This window comes from Macaca thibetana, chromosome 11, assembly GCF_024542745.1.
Source record: "Macaca thibetana thibetana isolate TM-01 chromosome 11, ASM2454274v1, whole genome shotgun sequence".
In the NCBI taxonomy this organism is placed as follows: domain Eukaryota; kingdom Metazoa; phylum Chordata; class Mammalia; order Primates; family Cercopithecidae; genus Macaca; species Macaca thibetana.
The window spans coordinates 119,467,558-119,490,916 of record NC_065588.1 but is presented as its reverse complement, the minus strand read 5'-3'; the positions used below and the strand labels follow the sequence as shown (position 1 = coordinate 119,490,916).

Sequence of the window (23,359 nt, the reverse complement as noted above, 5' to 3'; positions counted from 1 at the left end):
AGAGCTTGGCCAGGCCTGGCGCTGACCTGCTCACTGGGGTTTGGGAGTCAGCAGAGAGGCCTCTGAGGGCTGGAGCCAGAGTCAGCTCCCCAGAGAAGGAGCCTGGGCTGGGCCTGGAGAAGCTGTGTGTTCTGAGAAAAGATTCTGTTCTCTAACTTGGGAGACCTGGGGCTGTCTCATTTCTCTGTTTTTAAACAAGAAGTGTGTCCCTGGCCTGCTGCCGGATGTTTTGGAGGCTGGTTCAAGTGAAGCACCCAGTGATCTGGGTGTGGTCTTCGTTATGATTTTCTAGTTTCCCCAGGGCTCAGATAACTTTTGCAAAAAGAGCAGGTGAGCAGAGCAGATGTTTGTTTAGAATGACATGGTGGCTCAGAGTAGGTGCTCAAAGAGGTTGTCTCTGCTGGGGCTGTGGGGTCTGACCGGCAGGGAGGAGCTTTGCAGAGGTATTGCTTGGCCTCTGCACAGCCATCCTGCCTCACTAAGGTGCTAGGTGTTGTACCAGCAAAGGTCATCATCCCAGACTGTAATTACTTTCAGTAAACACGTGCCACTAAATCTCAGTGCCTTTAGAGGGTGTGGATGTGAGCTCACTCTCACTGGCCAGGGTGTGACTAACAGTGAATTAGCTTTATGCTACATCTGACTGAGGGCTCTGACTCTTCCATAATCCACTCTCCATATGAGAGGTCTGTGGTCATCACTCTACTTGCAGAGAGAGAGGCACTAGTCCTATAGAAGACCAGGGAACCCCTATTGCACTCTTGACCACAAGGAGGCTGCTGCCCTGAGCCAGTGCCTGCCAGCCAACCTGTGACTATTAGACCAGGATGCTGCTTAGACACCTGTTGTCTTACCCCTCCTTTCACAGTCAAAACACAGATTCCAGAAGGTGAGGGGCTGTCCAAGCTCACAGCCAGTTGGAGTCAGAACTGGCTCTTGAACCCAGTCCATGAACTCAGGTCCTGAATGCTGTGGTTGGGACATTTTAAATCTTAGAGGATGTTAGTTATTAGGTGACCTTAAATCTGCGGGTTCATATTTGACAAAACCAAAGCCAGGCCTTTGCTGCAGGTGTGCCCTCAGAAGGCCCTTGTCAGCTGTGCAGCAAAACCCCGGCAGGCCATGTAGACACCTGTGATGAGTTTCCCTTTGACTCACCGGTTGTCAAGTAGGTAACATGACTTCACCATATTCACAGGACAGTATGGTTGCTGAGCTGACACAGCCTCCTCACGTGGGTGGCAAGTGTATGCTTCCCATTAAGAAAATTGCTACTTTTGAACAGGCTCCCAACAGAACTTTTTCTCGCTTACTAAAAGTAAGAAAATAATAATAAAACAAGCCACCCAACACCCCAAACTCAAAAAAAAAAAAAAAATAAATATTTAACATCGACCCAGAAAAAAACCTCTGTATTCAGCTGGGTATTAGTGCTCATGGAGCCACATGGATAGAACAAAGAAATTCTCATTTAGGTGCGATTATGATCACCATCCTCTATCCTTCTAGATAGAGCACAACCTTTAGTTGTGCTACCTAATCCTTGTCCCTACCTCCCGAGTGTGCCAAAGCTTAGGCAGAAGCTGCTTCAAACACAAATGAACTGTGCTGAATTTTCCTCTGAGAATTCTCAGCGGTCCCAGGAGATCACTGGAGAAATCCCCCAGGTGGCCACAGAATCAGAGCTGTCTTGCTGCGTTAAGTCTTGTTGGAGCACTTGAGTCCTGAAGAGGCCCTTGATAAAGGGAATAGTTAGACTATTGTCATCATTGCTGAGCCCAGATAGATCTGGGAGTAGGAGTTGGAGATCTCTGCCCCTGACCTGGAGGTGACTGAAGCTGACAGCATGGGCACAGGCCACAGGGACACAGCTGAGTGACACTGTTTCACATCCCTGCAGCCTGGCCTCCATCAGCACTAAGGCACAGCATTTGCGGAAGGGCCATGTGTTCGACAATACTTACCGCATCCAGTAGCCAGATGGTCTAAACAACCCATCAGTGGTATGGTATGTAAATATTTTCCATCATTATCATGGTGCTGCCATATTGACATTAACGAGGATGAAGAATTACTCTGAGGAGCTCTCCATTAAGAGCCAGTCAGGCCGCAGGCGGGGCTGCAAAGCTGTCCCTACACCCTGGAGGCTGACAGCTTTCCAGGCTAGCTTGGTTTCCTCTTGCTGCCTCCTGCCCAGGCACAAATTGCCTCACACACTGGCCCCGTGGACATTCCCCTCAGAGCTCTTCCCAAGCACAACGTTTGTTTCGCATCATGAACTAATATGTTTTCCACTATTGGGAAGAGCTTTGTGACCCAGCATATTTCCCTCTTTGCTTTGCCTACCAGGAAGCACACAGGTAAGATTTTTACTTATTTGCTTTTAGATTGTTCTCAATTTGGAACCTTGATAGAGATTTTCTCCCTCCTATTTGGTTGCTTTCTTTCTTTGCTCATCTCATGTTTGGTGGGAAAATGTGATGAGTCTATGTTGTAAGGTTTTTGGAAGCAGGCAGTATGAATAGAGCTTTAACAGGTTCCCATCATGATTGCAGAGTACAGAACTGGTCTGTATCCAATCTCCCTGAACAATCACCTAGACTGGTAGTTCTAAGAAGGCTAAGATTAGACCTCAGCCTAATTCTCTTATGTATCTCCTACATATCTGACACTTAGTATCAATTTGGTGAATGTATTAGTTAAGTAATGCTAACTGCTAGACAATCCTCTAGTCTCAGTGGCTTATCACAATAAAGGCTTATCCCCACTCTTGTCTTAGATGAATTTCATGCTCTATGAGTGACCTCCATGTGGTGAATTGGGGACCCAGGATCCTTTCATACTGTGGCTCTCCCATCCCCTGGGGCTCCCCTGGAGTTCTCCAGTGAATCTGTGCAGTCAGCTGACTGGTAAGCAGAGAAAGAGGGAGCATAGGAGATTGCGTGGGGCATTCTGGGGCCAGGCTTTGAAGTGGTGGACCTCCCCTACTCATATAACTAGTCCCATAGCCTCACCTAGAGTCCAGGGGGCTAAACATGTGATTTAGGAAGAGGAAATTGGACCAAGCCAGAGTCTGCCACAGTGATATATTGAACAATGAATGAACAAATCCATGAAGGACACAGAGAGCAGAGCAGGGCTCCAGGAGCACACATGTGAAGAGCCCAGTGAGCACATGTGTCTGCCTTGTAAACCTAGATGCAAGTCACTGGACTTGGTGCAGGGCTTTGGATTATAGGCCAGCATTTCCTTCTGTCCAAATCACAGGATTGTAGAATGTTGGAGCCGAACTGAGAGCGCCCTTTCAGAGATCACCACGCCCAGCCTCCTTACACTACAGATGAGGAAACAGAGGCCCAGTGAGCAGAGCTGACTCACCCAGAGTCAGCAGCCGGAACTCTGGTCTCAATCCCATGCCAATGATCACTTCACTTCTCTCAGGGAATCCCATCCATATCTCTGTCCACAATGTGCAAACCCCTGCTCTGCACAGAGAGATGGAGAGTCATGTAATTAAGTGACAGCTTGAGTTGATCATCTGACGGCCTGCTTACTCCATAGGATCATTGGAGAAATTCCCCAGCCTCACAACAGCTGTTTGAAACTCAGCACCGGCTTCATTTCAGCATTCACTCCATTGGGATATTGGGAGTGGAAGACTACTCTTCCTAAGACTCATTTAAGCACTAGTATCTCTCAGCGACTCTCATATGTGAGGATGCAAAAGGTCTTCATGAGTCTTATGATAGGAATAGAAATTCCTGCAAACCCGCTAGAGAGCTTGGCCACCGTCAGTTACCTATTGCTGCTTAACAGAGTGCGTCTAAACATAGTGATGCAAAACACTAGCCATTTTATTTATTTGCTCACAATGTGGCAATTTGGGCAGGGCCCAGTGGTAAGCTTAGCTCATCCCTGCGCCACTGGTGTCAGCTGGAACAACTTGACTACTTGAGGTGGAGGACCCATTGACAAGGTGGCTGGCTGCACTCCTGTGGCTGGTGAGGTGGTACTGGTGTTGGCTGTATCTGCTAGGGCTGCTGACTGGGACATCTGTACCCCTCCTCATCACCCCTTGGGTGAGGTACAGGTGGTTGGCTTCTTACCTGGCTTCAGCTTCCCTAGAGTTCAAATGCAGAAGCATCCAGGCCACACCACTTCATTCTCCTCACCCCTCCCCCTGCCCTTTTTTTTTTTTTTTTTTTAAAACAAGGTCTTGCCCTGTCACCAGGCTAGAGTGCAGTGGCATCATCATGGCTCACTGCAGCCTCAACCTCTTGGGCTCAATGAATTATCCTGCTTCAGCCTCCTGAGTAGCTGAGACGCGGTAGTGTGCCACTGCACCTGGTTAAATTTTGTATTTTTTGTAGAGATGGGCTTTCTCTATGTTGCCCAGGCTGGTCTTGGACTCCTGCCCTTAAGTGATCCTCTTACCTTGGCCTCCCGAAGCACTGGGACTACACATGTGAACCACCACTCCTGGCCAGAATGTCTGTCCTTTTTAAGGCTAACATTCCATTGTGTGGATAGACTACATTTTTTATCTCTTCATCTGTTTGTGGATGCCTGGATTGTGCCTACCTTTTGGCTATTGTGAACATTGCTGCTGTGAACATTGGTGCACAAATACCTGTTTGCATCCTGCTTTCAATTCTTAGCCAGGCCTCCCTAAGCTTAGAGGTACAAATCTGGCACAGTGTTACTTCCACCGCATACTGTTGGTTAAAACAGGCCACAAGGCCAGGCTAGATTAAAAGGGAGGGGACTCCACGAGGGCATGGCTCATTGAAAGCCATCAAAGTAACAGTCCTTGACAACCACCCTGGGAAAAGATCTTTGCAGACCCACTCATACAAACCCTTCCAAAGCCTGGCTGTGCTGCTGGATGCCCCTGGAATATCCAGGTTCCCATGGCCCAAGCAAGGTCCTACTGGAGCCACTCAAGCCAGATCCCAACTGTTCCCTCCCTTGGAGAAGGCTGCACGCTTGTGCTGTGTTTTGTATTGCTGATGGTGGTGCCTCCTATTACATAATCTGTTATTTTGCACTGCACAAGGCCCTGGTTACTTGTCAAAAGTTTCTAAAAGCCAGCTGTATCAGCTCCAGGCAACTGGGGGTGCTGCCTCTCCCTCATAGTATTAGTCACTCTGTACTTAGCTAAATTTAACTTTTTATCATCCAAATGATATTTTTGTGGGCTTGGGATTTTACATAATGCTACCAACTGCTGCAGGCTAAGAATTTCTCCTCTTTGTTATGCGCGTGTGTGTGTGTGTATGTATGTGTATGTGTGTGCGCGTGTGTTGGGTTTTTTCCCTCCATCAACTTCTGCACAATTAAGCAAGGCTTGTTCCGTTTCTCTTCCCTTGCTCTGCTTTCCCAGGTCTGGGTTTGGTTCTTTGGGCTCTGCTTTTGCCACTTGCCAGCAGAGAGAAAAATCACTCCTAACAGCCTTTTAATGGCCCTGCAAATGCTTCCGCCTTCACTGGAGGTCTCTCCACTTTGAAGGTCTCTGAGGGTTTCCCTGCTGCCTCCAATAATCTGGGCTTCTGAAAGAGAAGCTCAGCTCTGGAGTAGAGTGTTGAAGAAGCTGGAAGGGAGGCGGAGTAGGGTCATGAAATAAGAAATCCAGCCAGCCAGCCTGCCCAAGGCATGGGGTCCATGATGCCAGCTCCTCCTCTCGGCCTGTGGGAGGGTGGGTGATGGTGGAAGCTTCAGAGCTGTTCTTGGGAGAACACAGGGAGGTGGGCCGGTGAGAGGATGGAGACCTAGCCTCAGAAGGGCCTGGAGCAGCACGCAGGGAGCTGGAGACACATCTCAGCCACCTGACTTTCCCTGAGTCCCCGCTGCTCAGAGGCTGTAGCACTCCTGTCCCTCACGCAGGGATCTCGGGTCTACACCATAACTGTGCCTGGGAGGTGCCTCCCTTCATTTTCCTGAGGAGAAAGCTGAAGGTCAGCTCAGTGAGGTGAAGCAGCAGTAGTAATCACAGCAGTAGCAAAACACCGAGCACTTACTGTGTGCCAGGCATGGTGCTAAGCACTTGCTTTTGTTAGCTCATTGACTCTTCAGACATTCTATGAATTAGGTACCAGTATCCACTCTCTTTTTTAAATAGAGAAACCAAGTCCCAGAGAGGTTAAGCAGCTTGCTTGAGTGAGGCCTCATAACTGTGAAATGGAGGGCCACATTTCAGAACCCATCTACCTCCAGGACTCCTCTTGCCACCCACTTCTGTGGACTCTTCTAGGCTACATGGCTTTCCAAGGGGCACACTGGGACAAAGGGGAGAGATGGCACTTGGACTGTGCTCATTTCCTGGCGTTACTGGGCTGATTCCAGCCTGATTCCGGCCTGATCTAGTTGCCAAGTTCCTCCCATGCAAGCTGTCTTTAAAATAAAGCAGGGTGTATATGTATAGGCGGTCTCTGGGAGGATTAGCCAGAAACTGGAATTTGCCTCTGCGCAGGGAACTGAGTGCTGGGGAACAGGGACAAGAGAGAAACTTACTCTCACCCTCTACCCATTTTATCCTTTTGAGTTTTGAAAGGTTTCAAAATACAGATGCATTCCTTGTCTTAAATTAAGTGATGTTATCTTATTAAAAAATAGGAACAACTAGGTATATACCCAAAATAATTGAAAACAAATGTTCACACAAAAATTTGTACAGCAGTGTTCACAGTAGCATTTATTCGCAATAACCAAAAGGTGGAACCAACCCAGATGTCCTTTGATGGATGAATGGATAAACAAGGTGTAGTGTATATAATAGAATGTTACTCCGTCGTAAAAAGAAATGAAGTACCAGCACATGCTATAACATTGGTGAACCTCAAAAACATTATGCTAAATGAAGGATGCTAGACACAAAAGGATACATATTATATGATTCCATTTATGTGAAGTGTCTAGAATAGGCAAACCCATAGAGGCAGAAAGATTAGTGGTTGCCAGGGGCAGGGAGGAGGGGAAGATGGGAAGTGACTACTTATGGGTACAAGCTTTCTTTCTGGGGTGATGAAAATGTTCTGGTATCAGATAGTGGTGATGGTTGTACAACACTGTAAGTAGATTAATAACCATTGACCTATATACTTTGAAAGGGTGGGGTTTTGTTGGGTTTATGGATGGTCTTGCTGCGTCACTCAGGCTGGAGTGCAGTGGTGTGATCACAGTTCACTGTGGCCTTGATCTCCCAGACTCAAGTTATCCTCCCAACTCAGCCTCCTGAGTAACTGGAATTACAGGCATGTGCCACCACACCCAGCTAATTTATGAATTTTTCTAAAGATGGGGGGTCTCACTATGTTGCCCAGGCTTGTCTTGAACTCCTGAGCTCAAATGATCCTCCTGCCTCGGCCTCTCTAAGTGCTGGATTACAAGCATGAGCCATGGCACCTGGCTAAAAGGGCGGGTTTTATGGTGTGTGAATTATATCTAAATTGAAAAAAGTTAGGAACCATGCCTCCAGATGGAGTCAAAGGCCATGGTCTGTTGTCAGCACTCTGGACAGTTTGCCATGGTGTCACCTACCATACGTATGGGTCTCTCTCTACCCATTCTTTAGCCACCTGCCTCACAGTCGCCATGTCAACGGAGGCTGGAGACAGCAGTGTTTAACTTCGGCAGCACTACCCACTCATTTGGAACTTACACTTTCCACAAGGGCCAGCCTGAGACGTGTGGACATCTGGGCAGGCTAGTAGCTGGCACCCCATCAAACTGGTATTCTTTAAGTGTTTGTTTGACATTTATTTAGTGGGGATGAGGAGAGACTGATATTCTATTAATAGGAATCATATAGAGAAACAGATTCACTTGCTAATTCACTTCCATGGACTGAAACAGAGTCAGGGATCTGAAAAATTTTGAGGAAAGCCATTCTGACTTCTGTTGTTCTTGTCTCCTAAGGTATATTTTTGTTTTGTTTTTCTTTCCCCTGCAGTTTTCCAAATCATTCAAGAAGTATATTGAAGATTTAGGCCAGGCACGGTGGCTCACACCTGTAATCCCAGCACTTTGGGAGGCCGAGGTGGGCGGATCACGAGGTCAGGAGATAAAGACCATCCTGGCTAACATGGTGAAACCCCATCTCTGCTAAAAAATACAAAAAGAATTAGCTGAGCATGGTGGTGGGTACCTGTAGTCCCAGCTACTCGGGAGGTTGAGGCAGGAGAATGGTGTGAACCCGGGAGGTGGAGCTTGCAGTGAGCTGAGATCGCGCCACTGCACTCCAGCCTGGGTGACAAGAGTGAGACTCCGTCTCAAAAAAAAAAAAAAAAAAAAAAAAAAAAAAGTGTATTGAAGATTTAGATTTAAAACTTAAAGGAATGAAATGACATTTGTTCCTGGGAAATAGCAACATGATGTATTATTTCATCTTGGATGCACTGCTCCCCTCCAGGACTGTGACTACACATGTATGGAACGTACATTACACACAACAAACCCCAGCAAGGAATTATGTTTTGTTGTGACTTTCCATGTCCCCTTAGGGCAGTGGACAGGTTCACTGTTTACCATTTATGTGAGGGGTCACTGGAGGAAAACTGAGTTAGCCAGCAGCACATTTTAATTTCTTTCCAGGGATGTTTTGAGCCCCCTGCCCCTAGAGGTCTGTTCCCCAAATAGCTGCCTACTGGGTTGGCTCCTTAGCCTGACCCTGCATTCACTTTTTTCACTTTTAATACTTTTAGTCAGAAACATAATTCCCTTCAGTGCCTCTCTTTGCATTCCGAGAGTGCTTTTTTCTCATAGCCCCTGTGGATCTGATTCTGCGAGGTGTGAGTCACCACTGCCCTTCTCACCTGCCGAGAAGCATTGTGGTGGGCTGGAGAAGGGCTGGACTACCAAATCTGGCTCGCCATTGATGGGTGTGTTACCACGGCAAACCCTCAACCCTCTCAACAGCTTTCCTCACCTCAAACATGGGGAGACTTCAGAGCTGCTGGCCTCAGCTGTGGCCTACGGTGGCTTGTAGAGGCGAGGCTGGAAGGCCAGCTTGCTCATGGTCACTGGGAGGGCTGGGACCTGCATCCACCCTGCTGCGGGTGCGTGGGTTGTTTCATTTGTTCTGGGGGTCGAGGGTGTATGTGGGTGTGTACATGTAGCCATGAAGACAAGGGGCTGGGGCAAGACAGCGATGGAGCCTCAGTCCCACAGAGGAGCCCGCACGGGGGTGGGCATGCAGGACGCAGTGGCGGTGGCGGGGTTGGGTGTGTGAAGAGCCGCCCGCTCCCTGCAGCCACACCTCCCACTGCTGTGCATTGCTAGCTATCTTCACACCTCCCCAATTCCACTCTTCCTCCTCTGACTCTTACTGTCTGGCCACTCACTTGGCAGTTGATGACTTTGCCATCCCCAGCCACCATTCCATTTCCCTTTGTTTGGGACATGCTTGCCCCTAGCGGGCATGGACTGGTGTCTGAGGAGACCCCCACCATGCCTGTCCTCAGCTCTTAAAGCAGGGTTACCCTGGAATTGGGCATCAGTTCCTGAAACACTCCCAGCTTCCATAACCAGCAGACAAGTGGCCTCTCTGTCATGGTCATTGGAGAGCCCTGTAGGCTGCTACCTGCTCTCTAGGCCCCGGGTCAGGAGGCTTGTATGTGTGTCAGGCAAACAAGAATGTGTGTTGAGCTGCGAGGTGGGCTACCCGCCTTGTCTGTGGTCCCTGTAGGAGCCCTGGGTTGGGTGGTGGCTTCAGTGGTACCTGTGAAGACTGTTGTCTCTGAGGCTGTTGGACCTGGGACTCTTTGGAAGTCCGTTTCTCCAGTTTTTTTCATTTTGTTTTGAATGCTTGTCTCTGGCCTCTGTGTAATCAGATCACACTCTGCCCAGCTGGAGGGGCTTGCTGGAAGGCTGGAAGCCATTTGCATCACCCCACAATATGACCACACCCCTGCCCCGGCATCAGGATGCCATCCTCTCGGACTATGTCTCCCTCTCTTCTTCCTGCATTATCTCATTTTCCAGCCTCCCCTCTGTGGTCTGAAGTCCTCCAATCCCAGTGGAGTTCACGAGTGAAAATCAAGGTTTGAGACAGAGCTCCAAGGGGCTTCTGAAATAAGATGGCTTATGGTGTGTGCTGGTAGTCTCAGTTCCCGCTCCCTGAGCAGTTTTCCTAAGTAGAAGGGGTGCCGGGCAATATTGGGGTATATCTGTCGCCAATACTGAGTTAGGAACTTGCCTCCTAAATGGTCCTGGACTGGGTCCCTTTGTAAAATGGAGACACCTTTAGTCAGATGTCCCCTGTTCAACCCTCTTGGTCCATCGGCATTGTGAGTCTCCCAGTTGGATTGGTGTGGAGTGATCAGAGTCCAGGTGTCTCACCTCCTCTCCCGTTGTGCTTCTCCCTGCAGAATGCTGGCACGTGTGTCCTGGTCCTTGACACCCTTCTGTGAGCCTAGGGACCCATTTCTCCTCCTGTGACAGGGACATCAGTGGAACCGTCTCAGACCCACAGGTAAAGCCGTCCACCTGTGCAGTAGCACCCAACTTCCCAGAGCGGAGGCCCTGCAGGCCACCCTAGCCTTTGGAGTTTGAGGGTACAGAGACTTTATTGCTGTTTCCTTTTTCCCCTAAAAACCGGACTGTTGTTGGGCGCAGTGGTTCACACCTATAATCCCAGCACTTTGGGAAGCTGAGGGAGGAGGATCACAGGAGACCAGGATTTCAAGACCAGCCTGGGCAACATAGTGAGACTGCATCTCTACAAAAAAAAAAAAAAAAAAAAAAAAAAAAAATTTACTGGGTGAGGTGCCACATGCCTATAGTCCCAGCTACTGGGGAGGCTGATGTGGGACGATCACTTGAGCCCAGGAGTTCGAGGCTGCAGTAAGCCATAGTCGCACTATTTCACTCCAGCCTAAGTAACACACTGAGACCGCGTCTCTTAAAAAAACACTAAAAACCTGACTTTATCTGATTAATGTGGGGTAGATTGTATTTATTGATTATGCTTTTGCAAATATTGACTTCTCTTCACTAAATAGGAAAGACCGATGTTTTGCCTCTGGTAGCTTTCGATTCCAAATACGATAAAAACTCCTTGGGTCAGCCTTTGAGTCCCCAACGGCTGCTAGTCTCCTGTTTATAGAACACCCCAGGGTGGCTCTTTTCTGTTTGCTGTTGAGGCTTAGCCTGACCTGCTCTGCCCTTAGTACATGGAACAGGACAGGCAGGAGTTTTGCTTCTTCTGTGCCTTGGCTGGGAAGCTCAGGTTCTGGCTACTCCCTGGCTTTGGCAGAGAGCAGAGGCTGGGCTGCTGCCTTGCTCAGCTGCCCACAAGTCATGGTCAGTGGCCGAGAAACAAGCATGAGTGTGTTTTTTAATGCACCATCCCTCTGGATGCACAGTGAGAAACCAAGGCTGAGTGGAGGGCAGGCCTGAGCCTCTGTCTTGAGTCTCAGGGAGTGCCAGGTCTAGAGATTGAAAGGCCCAGGGAGATGCAGTCTCTCCCCTCCCACCCCCAGCTGACAGCAGGAGCCCCTGGCCTCCCAAGCTTCTTTCCATTTCGTATTTCTGAGTCTCAGGCACAAACCCTGGCTTTGGCCTCATTTTCTATGCCAAGGCCTTTGTTGGGTGGAACAGGAGGTAAAGTGATTTTTCCTTCTTTTTTTCTAAATTTTGATGAATCCTTCTCCCTGTGCACTCATTGGCTAGTTTCAGCTTTGGAGGCACGGAGGATGGATGTTCCATCAAGGGAAGCTAGCAAAGCCAAGTTGAGGATGCTGGTGGGGATTAATGGTTTAATGTACCCAGCCCCTGCTGCATGGGGCTAAGTCCCACAGTAACCATGAGCTGTGCCTGTTAGGGTCCCTTTTTACACAGGAAGCCGAGGCTCAGAGATGGCAGATATCAGCTCCAGGTTGCACAGCTAGTCAGTAGTGGGATTGGGATTGGACCGAGTCTTGACTTGGAAGCACATGGCATGGTTTTCCAAATTTGGCCCGTGACTCACAGGGCCCTTGGTTCAGCCCAGGCTCAACCGTCACTTGCTGTCTGATCTCAGGTAAGTCCCCTCCTTTCTCCAGGTGCCCTCATCCTCTCTGGGAAGACGGGGCACATTGTGATGGGGCCTCTTAAGTTGCCTCTGGCTCCATAGTTCCAGGCTGGCACTGTGGGCTGTTATCTTCTCTAATTGCTCATTCTTTTCAGTTGCTGTGAAAAGGCCTCCAAGTGCTAAGAAGAGAGAGTGCTATATTGTATTTTTTGTTTTTCTGTTTTGTTTTACTTCACTTTCCAAGGTGTCCCAGCTACTGGGAGTGGGTGTAGGGAAGGGCGCATAGTAACACTCAGCCCTGACTTGCAGCTTCTCCAGGGGTCACTTGGGTTCTGCGGGGTTGGGGCCTCGTGGTTGTCCTGTTGCCAAAGGTCTTGGCTGCCAAGTCGAGGCAGGGCCCAGTGAGAGCTCTTCTGCCCTGCATGGCCTGAGCACTGACATTGCTCTGAGGGACCCTGCTTCAACACGGCCTTGGTCTCCTGTCTCCTTTCTTATAGGAAGGAGGTTCTTTTCCTTCTTAACAGCTGCATTCCAGAGTGCAGTGACTTTGCAGAGACCATGGCCTTGCAGCCCACCTCATCCGAAGGTCTTCACTTAGACCTAAAATATCTTCAGGAATTGTTCTGCTCCACTCATTTGTCCATAAAGTATTTATTGTTACTTAGTATGCACCAGGGACTATTCCAGTTGCCAGAGACGCCACTGTGAAAAGGCGTCCTGCCCAGACAGGCATCCCTGCCCGCATCTAGTTTATATGCTGGTACATTCTCTGCGCGTTGCTTATGCAGCTCCAGCATCCTGAAGTTCCCTCTTCCCACCTCTACCTGTCAGGTTCCTGTTTCCCCTTCCAAGCCCATTTCAAACAGCTCCTTTCCTCTAAATTTCTTTGCAAGACCTGGATCCACATTAGCCTCTTCTTCCTCCCTCTGTGCTGTCACGGCATACTGCTTGAACCTCATAGAATTCTTGGCATCATTTTCCCTGAAATATTTCGGTAAGTGTCTGTGTCTGCTGTCGGCCTGGGAGCCCTGTAACGTGGGAGACTTGCCTTTGGGTGCCATCCTTTCCCCCCAGATCCTGGACTAGAGAGCTGGTACCACCTGCTTTTCTCAAAACCCACCCAGACCCAGAAAATGGCAGGCTCCATGTGAGGATGATTAGGGTTGCCCCCTCCACGCCTCTGCACCCCTGCTTGGGAGTTTGTGGCATAGTGACCACCAGGCCCTGGTAGCAAGAGTCATGGGGTGGAGGGAGGCCACACTTCCTGGGGTCGGCTAAGAACGAGATATTTCCTTCTCCTGTCTCCTCCACAGGGGACTGAGGAAGGAAAGGGCTCAAGGACCAGGGTTTATTTTTAGAAAAGCTCCTTGCTGTGGAGGAACCCAGAGCCCTTCCTTCCAGAAGGTGGGGGTGGCAGGTGGTGGGTGGGGGTAGCTGGGGTTGTGTCTCCTAGTACTGCCTGGCTGTCTTTCACAGAAGGGGTCTGCCTTAAAGATGAGGGTCCTAGCCAAGGAGATTATTTGTCCTCAGCCCCCACAGTTGAAGACGTTTGCCATTTGGCATTGGTGAGCAGAGCTTCTGGCATTGCCAAGAGCCTCAGTGTCCCTCAGGCAGGAGCTCAGCGGGGAGGGTCCTGGGCCCAGGCAGTGGCTTCCTTCCGGACTCGGACTCCCCGTGGCTCAGGCAGGGAGGGGCACTTCCTGCCATTGTCTCTGTGACAGGCCTCAGAAGGTCACTGTCTCCTGAGGAGAAAGAGAGCTCATGACATGGGCAGGGCCTCAGACCACAGCAGCAACGACACAAACTTTCCAGGGCACGTCCCTACCTCCCCATGCTGTACCCCCACCCCCACCTCCAGCCCTTTGGATGAAGTTCCATCCCAGGCGAAGAAGGGGCTTCTCTCCACCCGCAGCAGCACTGGAGCCCTACCCGTAACGAGGGCCTTACTTCTTAGCCCCTCCTCTCAGGCGGCCCCAGGTCCCACATGGGAACAGGGGCCTGTCCGTCCCTGTGAGGTTTAGGTCTGTGATAAGTCTCACATGTTAGAAGGCTGCCCAGAGAGCCCAGAGCATGCGGAGGCTATGGAGAGGAAGTAGAGGGCTGAGCACCCTCATGCCTGTAGCAAAGATGCTGCCCTGAGGTCTGCAGAGAGCTCCTCCTCAGTTCCTTTGCTGTCCCCACAGAGCTTGGTAGGAAGCTGGGCACAATCTGATGACCCATGTCATGCCCTGACCAGCTCTGTCACCTGTGCCCCTCCTGACTGCTCCTGTCTATATTTCATTTATCGACATGGTTCTTTGACACACACCGGACGCTGCTCAGTACGCGGGGCTTCAGCCAGAAATTGCTGGCTCTTCTCAGTCTCCTCTTCTTCCTGTTCCCCGGAGCTCTGGGAACCCACCCCTACATTTGCCTTGTTTGCTCTGATGCAGCATGTCTTCCTGAGACTGTACTTTCTTTTCTTCCTTTTTTTTTTTTTTAAGGAATTATTTATTTACTTATTTTAGAGATGGAGTCTTGCTCTGCCACCCAGGCTGGAGTGCCGTGGTGTGATCATGGCTCACTGCAGCCTTGAATTCCCAGGCTTAAGCAATCCTCCCACCTCAGCCTCCTGTGTAGCTGGGACTACAGGTACATGCCACCACACCTGGCCCAGAATGTATTTTACTTTCAACCAGGTGGCAGAAGCCTGCATTCCTCTGGCTTGTGTTGAATTGTGCTTCAGAAGGATGTCCTCTGGCTGCTGTGTTGAGAGCAGGCTAGCTGGGGTGAAGAGAGGAAGCAGGGGGCCTGTGGTGAGACGGTTGTGTTTCTGGGCGATGCTTTTGGTCACTTGTTGAGGTTTGCGTAGGCATACCATGCTTGCCGGGGAATGGGCATGGGTCTGTTTCACTTGAGCTGTTCAGGATGGGCAGGGCCGGGAAGGAAGCTGGCCTGGCCTACCTGAGGGCGTGTGAGGCCAGGTACCCTGCTGTCTCGGTCAGTGGTGGTCTGGGGCTGGGGGTTTCTCTGGATCTCTGCCTGTAGGTTCTTAGCATGGGAAACTCTTTCTCACCACCTTTCTTCTCTTTCTTCCTCTCGTTTCTGTTTTTCCTTGGCTAGCTCCTGTCTTCGGTTCATTTCCGGTACTTCTCCATGGTGGGTGTCCAGTGCACCCATGTTGATGACCTCATCCCGCCTGCAAGGAGGCAGCTGGAGGCATGAGGGCTCAGCACTCCAGGTGCCTGGAGGCATTCCCGTATGCGCTGAGTCTTCATGCCTCCCGGTAGCCAGGTGTCGTAAGCAGGAACTTTCTGGATCTGTGTCCCTTGTGTCACTTCCTTTCTTTGTTTCTTCATACACTTCCTGAGACACGAACCCTGCCTGGAACAATTGCTTTTGTTCCTGGAGACAGTGTTCAGAGCTTGGAATTCTCAGAGGGATTCCTGAGATGGCACCATTCAAGCCCTGGGGTTGAATAGCTTGAGACTCTTCATTTCAGCAGCATGATTGACCCCTCAGTGGATCAACAGGGATTCATTCCACTCATATTTAGTGAGTACCTACCATTCTAGGAGCTGGGCATAAAGATGTGATAAAATGTTAAAAACTTCTGGCCCTCCTGGGGCTTGTATTCTAATGGGGGGTAGACACTCGATAGACAAATAGGCAGTAAAACCTGTAAGCACATCAGATGGTGATCAGAGTTGCAGAAGCAGGGGAAAGGAAGGCCTCCCAAGTTAGGGACATTTAGGTGAAGACCTGAAGGAGGTGGGGAGTGAGCCAGGACGGTAGCTCAGGGAGAAAGGCCCTGAGGCAGGAGCTTGTCCAGGATGTTAAGGAAACTGGAGTGAGTGAGTGAGGGGAAGAGAAGCAGGGGAGGAGGTTGGAGAATATTGAGGGCCCCCTTGTAGGCTGTATCAGGACTTTGGCCCTGACTCTGAGTGACCTGAAGCTTCAGAAGTGTTTGAGCAGTAGAGGGTCAGGATCTGAATTGTGCTTTAAAAGGATGGTTTCTGGCTATGGTGATGAGAGCAGACTGGATGGGAGGAAGGGAGGAAGCTGGGGGACTGTGGGGAAACAATTGCAATAGGGAGAGGCAGTGGATGGGTGGGGGCTGCAAGCCTGTTGGGCCCCAGGTATGTTCTAAAGGTAGAGCCAGGCCGGGCGTGGTGGCCCTAGCCTGTAATCCCAGCACTTTGGGAGGCTGAGGCAGGCGGATCACCTGAGGTTGTGAGTTCAAGACCAGCCTCCAGCCTGACTAACACGGAGAAACCCTGTCTCTACTAAAAATACAAAAATTAGCCAGATGTGGTGGTGCATGCCTATAGTCCCAGCTACTTGGGAGGCTGAGTCAGGAGAATCACTTGAACCCGGGAGGTGGAGCTTGCAGTGAGCCAAGATCACGCCATTGCACTCCAGCCTGGGCAACAAGAGTGAAACTCTGTTTCAGCATACATACATACATACATACATACATACATACATATATACAAACAAATAAAAAAATAAATGTAGAGCCTAGAGGAATTCTGAGGCATTGGGTGCCCCTTGCTTAAAAGAAGAAGACGCGAGAAGTCATCTAGGCCGACCTTTACACCTAACCCACTGGAAAACTGAGGCCTAAGAAAAGAAGTGACTTGTCCAAAGTTTCATGGCAAACTGGCTAGTTGCAGAGCCAAGATTTGGGCTTCTGGAATGCAGGTCCAGTGTTTTTACAGCTGAAACAATGAATGGTTCCAGTGAAGTTGAGGTCCAAGGGAAGAAGGACTGGCCCCAGGGTCCCAGAGCCAAGCCGCAGGGTCCTGACAGCACCTACAGTGGCCAGGGTGGCAGCCTCCACTGGTTGGCAGGAGCCTGAGGCTTTGTGAGCTGAGGATTCTTGGCACTCTGGGCCTTCAGCAGCTCTCTCTGGACCAGCATTTTGACCTTAGCTCTGCTGAAGTCTTGACGATGTCAGGCTTTGGGCAGATCAAAGTCAGTGCTCCTGTGCATTATTCACTTGGCTCGTGCTGAGCCTCCATGGAGTGTCAGGCCTGAACAAATAAGAGAGTCTTGCTGTCAAGGCGCTAACAGTTCAAGGGAGACAGACGAGCAAACCCAGGGAGCCTGTATGATCAGGGTCATAGGTTCGTGTTAGAGGCATATGCAAGGAAATGGCCAAGGTCAGGGGATCATCACTGTAAGGACAGTCATGAAAACAACTTCTGTTGCTGCCAGATGCCCCAGGGAACACAAACCAGAGGCCTTGTGTCTACCAAGGTGGTTTGTTTAAAACCATGATTCAGTTAGCCTGGTGTGGTGGTGTTCATGTGTAGTCCCAGCTACTCAGGAGGCTGAGGTGGGAGGATTGCTTTAGGCCAGGAGGTCAAGGCTGTAGTGAGCTATGATTACCTCATTGCACTCCAGCCTGGGCGACAGAGTGAGACCTGTCTCTAAATAAACAAATTCATGATTCAGTCTCTTGGAATACAACAGGCAAAGAAGGTCGGTGGGGCCTGAGATCTGACTGCCCTACAGGTAACTGTGTCACCAAGAACAGGTTTCCCTTAAACCGCCAGGACCATACATACACTTAGGTTGATCACTGTGGGGTGTCCTCGCATTACATTGGATGACTTCCCTTTGCTTCTTTGTGAAGAAAGCTGGTACTTTTCTTTTTTAGTGTGCAAGGCTGCTCTAATGACAAATTTTAAGGTCTCCTGTGGCTGGTGGGATTCGGAATGAGACCTGTGAAGTTCCCAGCTCAGCATGGGAAGAATCAGGTGTTGTCTTTACATGTCTCAGCATGAGGGCTGCCTGTGGGGGATGGGAGGGAAAGATTCTGCTTTTGCTCTCCTGGGAGGAGTTGAATCTATAGGCCAAAGAGGAGGGAAATCCAGTTTGCTTTTTCTTTCAGTCTTTTAATTCATCGTCCCCATCACAGTAAATGTATTGTTGAGGAATGACAACTTGGAAATTACTTCCATTGATTGGTGTATGGGCTGCCCCGGTAAACCATTCTCAACTGCCCTTTGCTCTGGTGAATGCCCTGGTGCTCACAGGTGATTACAGGACATGGCTAAGGACACAGTGCCCAGAGGTGGAGCAGGCAGAGCCAGGCTGCTGGAGGCAGGCTGAGGCCTCACTGGGCTTGGTGTTGGGCTAGCCCCATGTCCTTGCAGAAGGTGAGTTCTTAATGTTTTCTTCTGAGGCTGGATGAGGGAGTGGAGACGGTGAGGAAACTGGAGACAAGCTCTCTGCCCTTAAGTAGCTCAGGGCAGCATCTTCCCCCACAGCACAAGTTGTTCAGCCTTTTCCTTCCTCTCCTCAGCCTCCTCCCTCCTGCTCTGGGATGCAGCATTCTAACACACCTTGCTGGGGACTTCCTTGCATTTTCTGTGGCAATTCTCAGGTGTAGACATAGTTCTATGACAACTGAGGTTGAGTGCTATGTTTAGGTTGTGCCTCCAAATTAGTGGTGGGCACTATAATTTTTAAGAATTTGTTTTTTAGAGGCAAGATCACTCTGCCACCCAGGCTGGAGTACAGTGGTGCGATCTTAGCTCACTGCAGTCTCGAACTTGCATGTCACAGATGCATACCACACCCAGCTAATTTTTTAATTTTATGTAGAGATAGGATCTCGCTATGTTGCCCAGGCTGGTCTTGAACTCCCATCCTCAAGTGATCCTCCCACCTTGGCCTCTCAAAGTGCTGGAATTACAGGCATGAGCCACCATGCCAGACTGGTGGTGGGTTTTAGAACTCACTCCACCACCCTCGGAAAAGGGAACTTGATGGCTTGTCCCCATGGAGCTTGCACTAGAGCTTTCTAGGGGACAGGTTCCCAGATGGGAGGAGTGGCCTTAGGTAGGCCACTTAACACATGACAAACATGTACTAAGCACCTTCTGTGTGCCTGAACTGCACTATGTGCCAGAGGTAAAAATAATATGTAAATGTTGTGCTTTGAGGGGCTTGGGAAGGAGAGCCATTTCTCCATTATCCCTCCAGTGCCTGAAATTTCACTATTGGTCCCTTATTCCTTTTAGTCAAGCATTGCCCTCTTTCTAGTTTTCATTCAAATGATAAATACTATTGGGAAATATGTTGCATTCACTGATACTTCACTGTGGATGTGTTTATTGAGTGAACCAAGAAGCAGGGCAAGTTGATGACAGTGAGATAGGAGTGCGGAGGTGGCATCTCGGCAGGAGGGAGCTTGTCCTGCATCACAGGTTGGCCCAGGGTCAGCCCACACTATGTCCCACTGCAAGGGGATATTTGAGGTCGTAAGAGTGTGTTTTTGAAGCATTAAAGCATCTCCCAAAAATGGCCTAGGTTTGAAAATACTTTGACCAAAGGAAAGAAAACAAATAAGAAAACCAGTACAGAGCACCTGTGCACTGTGTCAGGCACTTATTAAGTGCTCAATAAAGAATGTTCTTCCCTAGAACAAATAGGAGTGGCCATGGCTCCTGGCACTTGCAGCTACCTGGGAAAGGTGGCCGTGCACCTGGCTGGCAGAGCCCTCTGATCAGTGTCAGTGCGGGGTATGCCTGGGAAAGGTGGCCGTGCACCTGGCTGGCAGAGCTCTCTGATCATTGTCAGTGTGGGGTATGTGTGGGGAATGGGGCACATGAAATGATCAGTTCCTTCATATGTGAAGTCAGGAAAGGATTCTGGAACCAGGGAGTTCTAGACATTATATGGAGTTACAGAAACACAGTGGAAAGGGTGGCGTTAGATGCTGTTCCTGCCTCAGGTGAGTCTGACTGGGTCTCAGTCTTTTCTGATAGAGAAGAAGAATGGCTAATGCCTTTTCTGGACATTTCGTATGAATGGAGTCATACATGATGTGGTCTTTTGGATCTGTGTCTGGCTTCTTTCACTCAGCATCGTGTTTTCATGGTTCATCCGTGCTGTACACATGCTGTACCATGTGCTGCATTACTTTATTTATTTATTTATTTATTTTGAGACAGAGTCTCTCTCTGTTGCCCAGACTGGAGTGCAGTGGCGCGATCTCGGCTCACTGCAAGCTCCGCCTAGCAGGCTCAAGCAATTCTCCTCCCTCAGCCTCCCAAGTAGTTGGGATTATAGACGTCCGCCACCACGTCCAGCTAATTTTTGTGTTTTTAGTAGGGACGGGGTTTCACCATGTTAGTCAGGCTGGTCTCGATCTCCTGACCTCAGGTGATCCACCCGCCTCAGCCTCCCAAAGTGCTGGGATTACAGGCGTGAGCCACCGTGCCCAGCTTGTGTACAAGTTTTTATTGGACATGTTTCATTTCTCTTGTGCATATGCCTACAAGTGGCATTGCTGGGTCATATGGTAACTTTGTGTTCAGCATATTTGAGGAATTGCCAGACTGTTTTCCAGAGAGGCTGCAGCATTTTATGTTGCACAGTCTTTTATCTGCATGGAGAATTGTATAGTGTGGTAGTTAATGCAGGTTCCAGAACCTAACTGCCTGGGACACCTTGGGCAAGTCTCCTCAACTCACTGCACCTCAGTTTCTTCATCTGTGAAATGCGGACCTTATTAGTCCTTACTGCATGTGGTCATGTGGAGGAAAGGAGCGGGTGTCTGCAGAGTCCTTGGTAAGGCTGTGCGCGTATCACCTGCAATTCTTACTTCCCCCGGGCATAGGTGCCCGCACTCCTGGGTGCTCTGTCAGTGGTGTTTTCTGTGGATGTAGAGTTGTCCTTACAGGGCACTGCCTTTTTCAGTGCTTTCTAGTCTTCTGATTGCCCCTGGGAATAGGCCTCCCAGGCTATCAGTGCCTGGCACATCTGTGCATCTCTCTCCTCAGCTGGAGGGCCTTCCTGAGGGTATTGCGCCAGCTGTGGGATCTGCGAGGCTGTGGGTGGGACTTGGAACAGTGCCAGCATGGAGAGGCATCTAAATCCAGGCACACAGCGGGACCTGGAGCCAGGCATCCAGGAGCTAGGACCTGTTTGGGTCTTTAAAAAAGCAGCGTGGAGAAAGTTAACCCAGCCCTTAGCTACGTGCCTAGTTCTCCTCTGCACTGGTCTCCTCCTCTGTGATCGGCCATGCGGAAGGAGATGGTGTTCAGGCCAGGAGCCTGTGGGAAGTCTGCCAGTGCTGCAGGTGTGGCCAGAGCCCCCAGGGCTTCGCCAGCCCACAGGCACAAAGGTGGGTCTGCTCCCTCTCCATAGAGGAGTATCCCGCTTGTCCCGCCAGCCAAGCCCTGGCCTAACAGTAGCTTCCCAATCTTGCTGCACTGGGTGCTCTCCGAGGAGCATAGGGAGGCAGATTCAGAGAGCCAGACTTGCCTTTGCCCTCATCTCCAAAGGAGTTCTGGTATATATGAGGTTTCATTCTTTAAAAACATATGTATATGGCCGGGCGCGGTGGCTCAAGCCTGTAATCCCAGCACTTTGGGAGGCCGAGACGTGCGGATCACGAGGTCAGGAGATCGAGACCATCCTGGCTAACACGGTGAAACCCCGTCTCTACTAAAAAGTACAAAAAACTAGCCGGGTGAGGTGGCGGGGGCCTGTAGTCCCAGCTACTCGGGAGGCTGAGGCAGGAGAATGGCGTGAACCCGGGAGGCGGAGCTTGCCGTGAGCCGAGATCGCGCCACTGCACTCCAGCCTGGGCCACAGAGCGAGACTCTGTCTCAAAAAAAAAAAAAAAAAAAAAATATGTATATATATATATTTTTTTTCGGCAAAATCGACATTTCTGAGTGAGCGTGAAGGAGGGAATCAGTTGCCTCCCTTATCTGGTGGGTGCTTGCTCTGCCTACTGAATCAGTGAGATCCAGTGAGGAAGGGGAACTCAGCCCCTGGGATGGGGATATAGACACGTGTTAGAATGCATAGCACATGCACAGACGGGAGGCACAGAGTGCAGCTAGAGCAGAGAGAAGGCAGCAGCTGACATCCGATGGAGAAAATTTCATAGAAGAGGGAGCATTTCAAATGGGCTTTGAAGGATGTGGAGGAGTTTATCAGGAGTAAAGGGGGAAAGGCAGAGGGACCAGAATGAGCCTTCAGTACTCAAAGTGCATGGTATCTTTGGGGAGTGCTGAGAAGTTTCAGGTTCTTGAAGTGCAGAGACAAAGGCTGGCAGGATGGAGATCGAGCTGGGAAGGAAGCTGGCCCCTGAGCTCAGCTCTCAGGAGTGGACACTTGGGAGCCCGTGGGATTCGGGAGACTCACTCACCAACCTTGTGGCTGTCTCTATGGCATCTGTGTGTTTGCTTCTAATTAGGAGGGGCTTCCTTTTCTCCATTTGCATATTAGCTCACTGCAGCCTTGAACTCCTGGGCTCAAGCAATCCTCCCGCCTATGCCTCTGGAGTAGCTGGGACTACAGGTGCAGGCCACTGTGCCTGGCTAATTAAAAAAAAAATTCTCTTTTTGTAGAGACAGAGTCTTACTGTGTTGCCCAGGCTGGTCTTGAACTCCTGAGCTCAAGTGATCCTCCCAGTTTCCCAAAGTGCTGGGATTACAGGTGTGAGCCACTGTGCCCGGCCTGCACATGTCTTCTCGCACTGCTGCCCTCCTATGATAGGGCTCCAGCTGGTGGTCCCTGACACCCTCCACCCTGCCTAAATGTCCAGCTCCCCATCCTGGTCCTGACTTACATCTGGCGCCTTCTTCCTCCTCCCATGAGCCCTGACCCATTCCGGGCCTCTTTAGGACCCAGATCCTTGTTCTCCTGAGAGTATCTCCCAGAGCCTGTGGGCCAGTAGTCATCCCAGAGGACAGAAATGGGAAATGGGCCCATGATTGTGTTGTCCAGGTGCAAGAAGCCAGACAGGAGGGCATCTCCCTGCAACCTGGGTGCTTGGGGTGACCTGCTTTCTGTGAGGCTGTGCTGCTGCCTTTGATTCTTCTCTCTTTCTCTGGACTGTCTGCTCTGATTAGCACACTGACGTCAGGAATCTCTGTCACCTTTGGTCTCCCTGTGGCCTGGCAACTGTAATGTATCATTTTCGATGTGTCCCCTGCATCACTACAGAGGGCCAAGGCCAGCAGAGAAAGGAGGATTATGTTGTTTCCATCTGGCTGCAGCCGCTTCCCGAGCTCTGTCCAGCTGTTCCTCATACCCACTGCCAAGTGGCAGATGTAGGGGCGAGGTCAGCCCAGGAGCTGGGGACCTGCCTATCATCTTCACGTGAATGTCTTCAAGGCTATTTCTGTTCTTGCCATTATCCCAATGGCTTTGGGCGATAAATATAGACACAGATTGAAAAGCCCCAGTGGAAGGCAGGCAGGCAGGCAAGTGAGGCAGGCCACACTGGAGAGTGTGTGGACAGGCTGCTTGGCTATAAATAAGTCTGCTGGAACACCTCCCCATCCGTGCCACCACTGCTGAGTGTGTGTGTGCCTTAAGAAAGATACTCTCCCCTCCTGA

General features: G+C 50.2%; 1 protein-coding gene across 10 annotated transcripts in view; it reads left to right on the top strand.

The window, feature by feature from the left end:
• PITPNM2 (phosphatidylinositol transfer protein membrane associated 2) overlaps nucleotides 1-23,359 on the top strand; it is a 169,433-nt gene that overhangs the window by 31,703 nt on the left and 114,371 nt on the right. For 9 of the 10 annotated variants that reach the window (XM_050747849.1, XM_050747847.1, XM_050747848.1 and 6 more), the window contains one exon: nucleotides 10,365-10,468. The gene's annotated coding sequence lies outside the window, so the exon portion shown is untranslated. Of the gene's footprint in view, nucleotides 1-10,364; nucleotides 10,469-14,414; nucleotides 15,542-23,359 lie in introns of those variants that run through there. The other variant, XM_050747851.1, reaches the window with a different exon arrangement.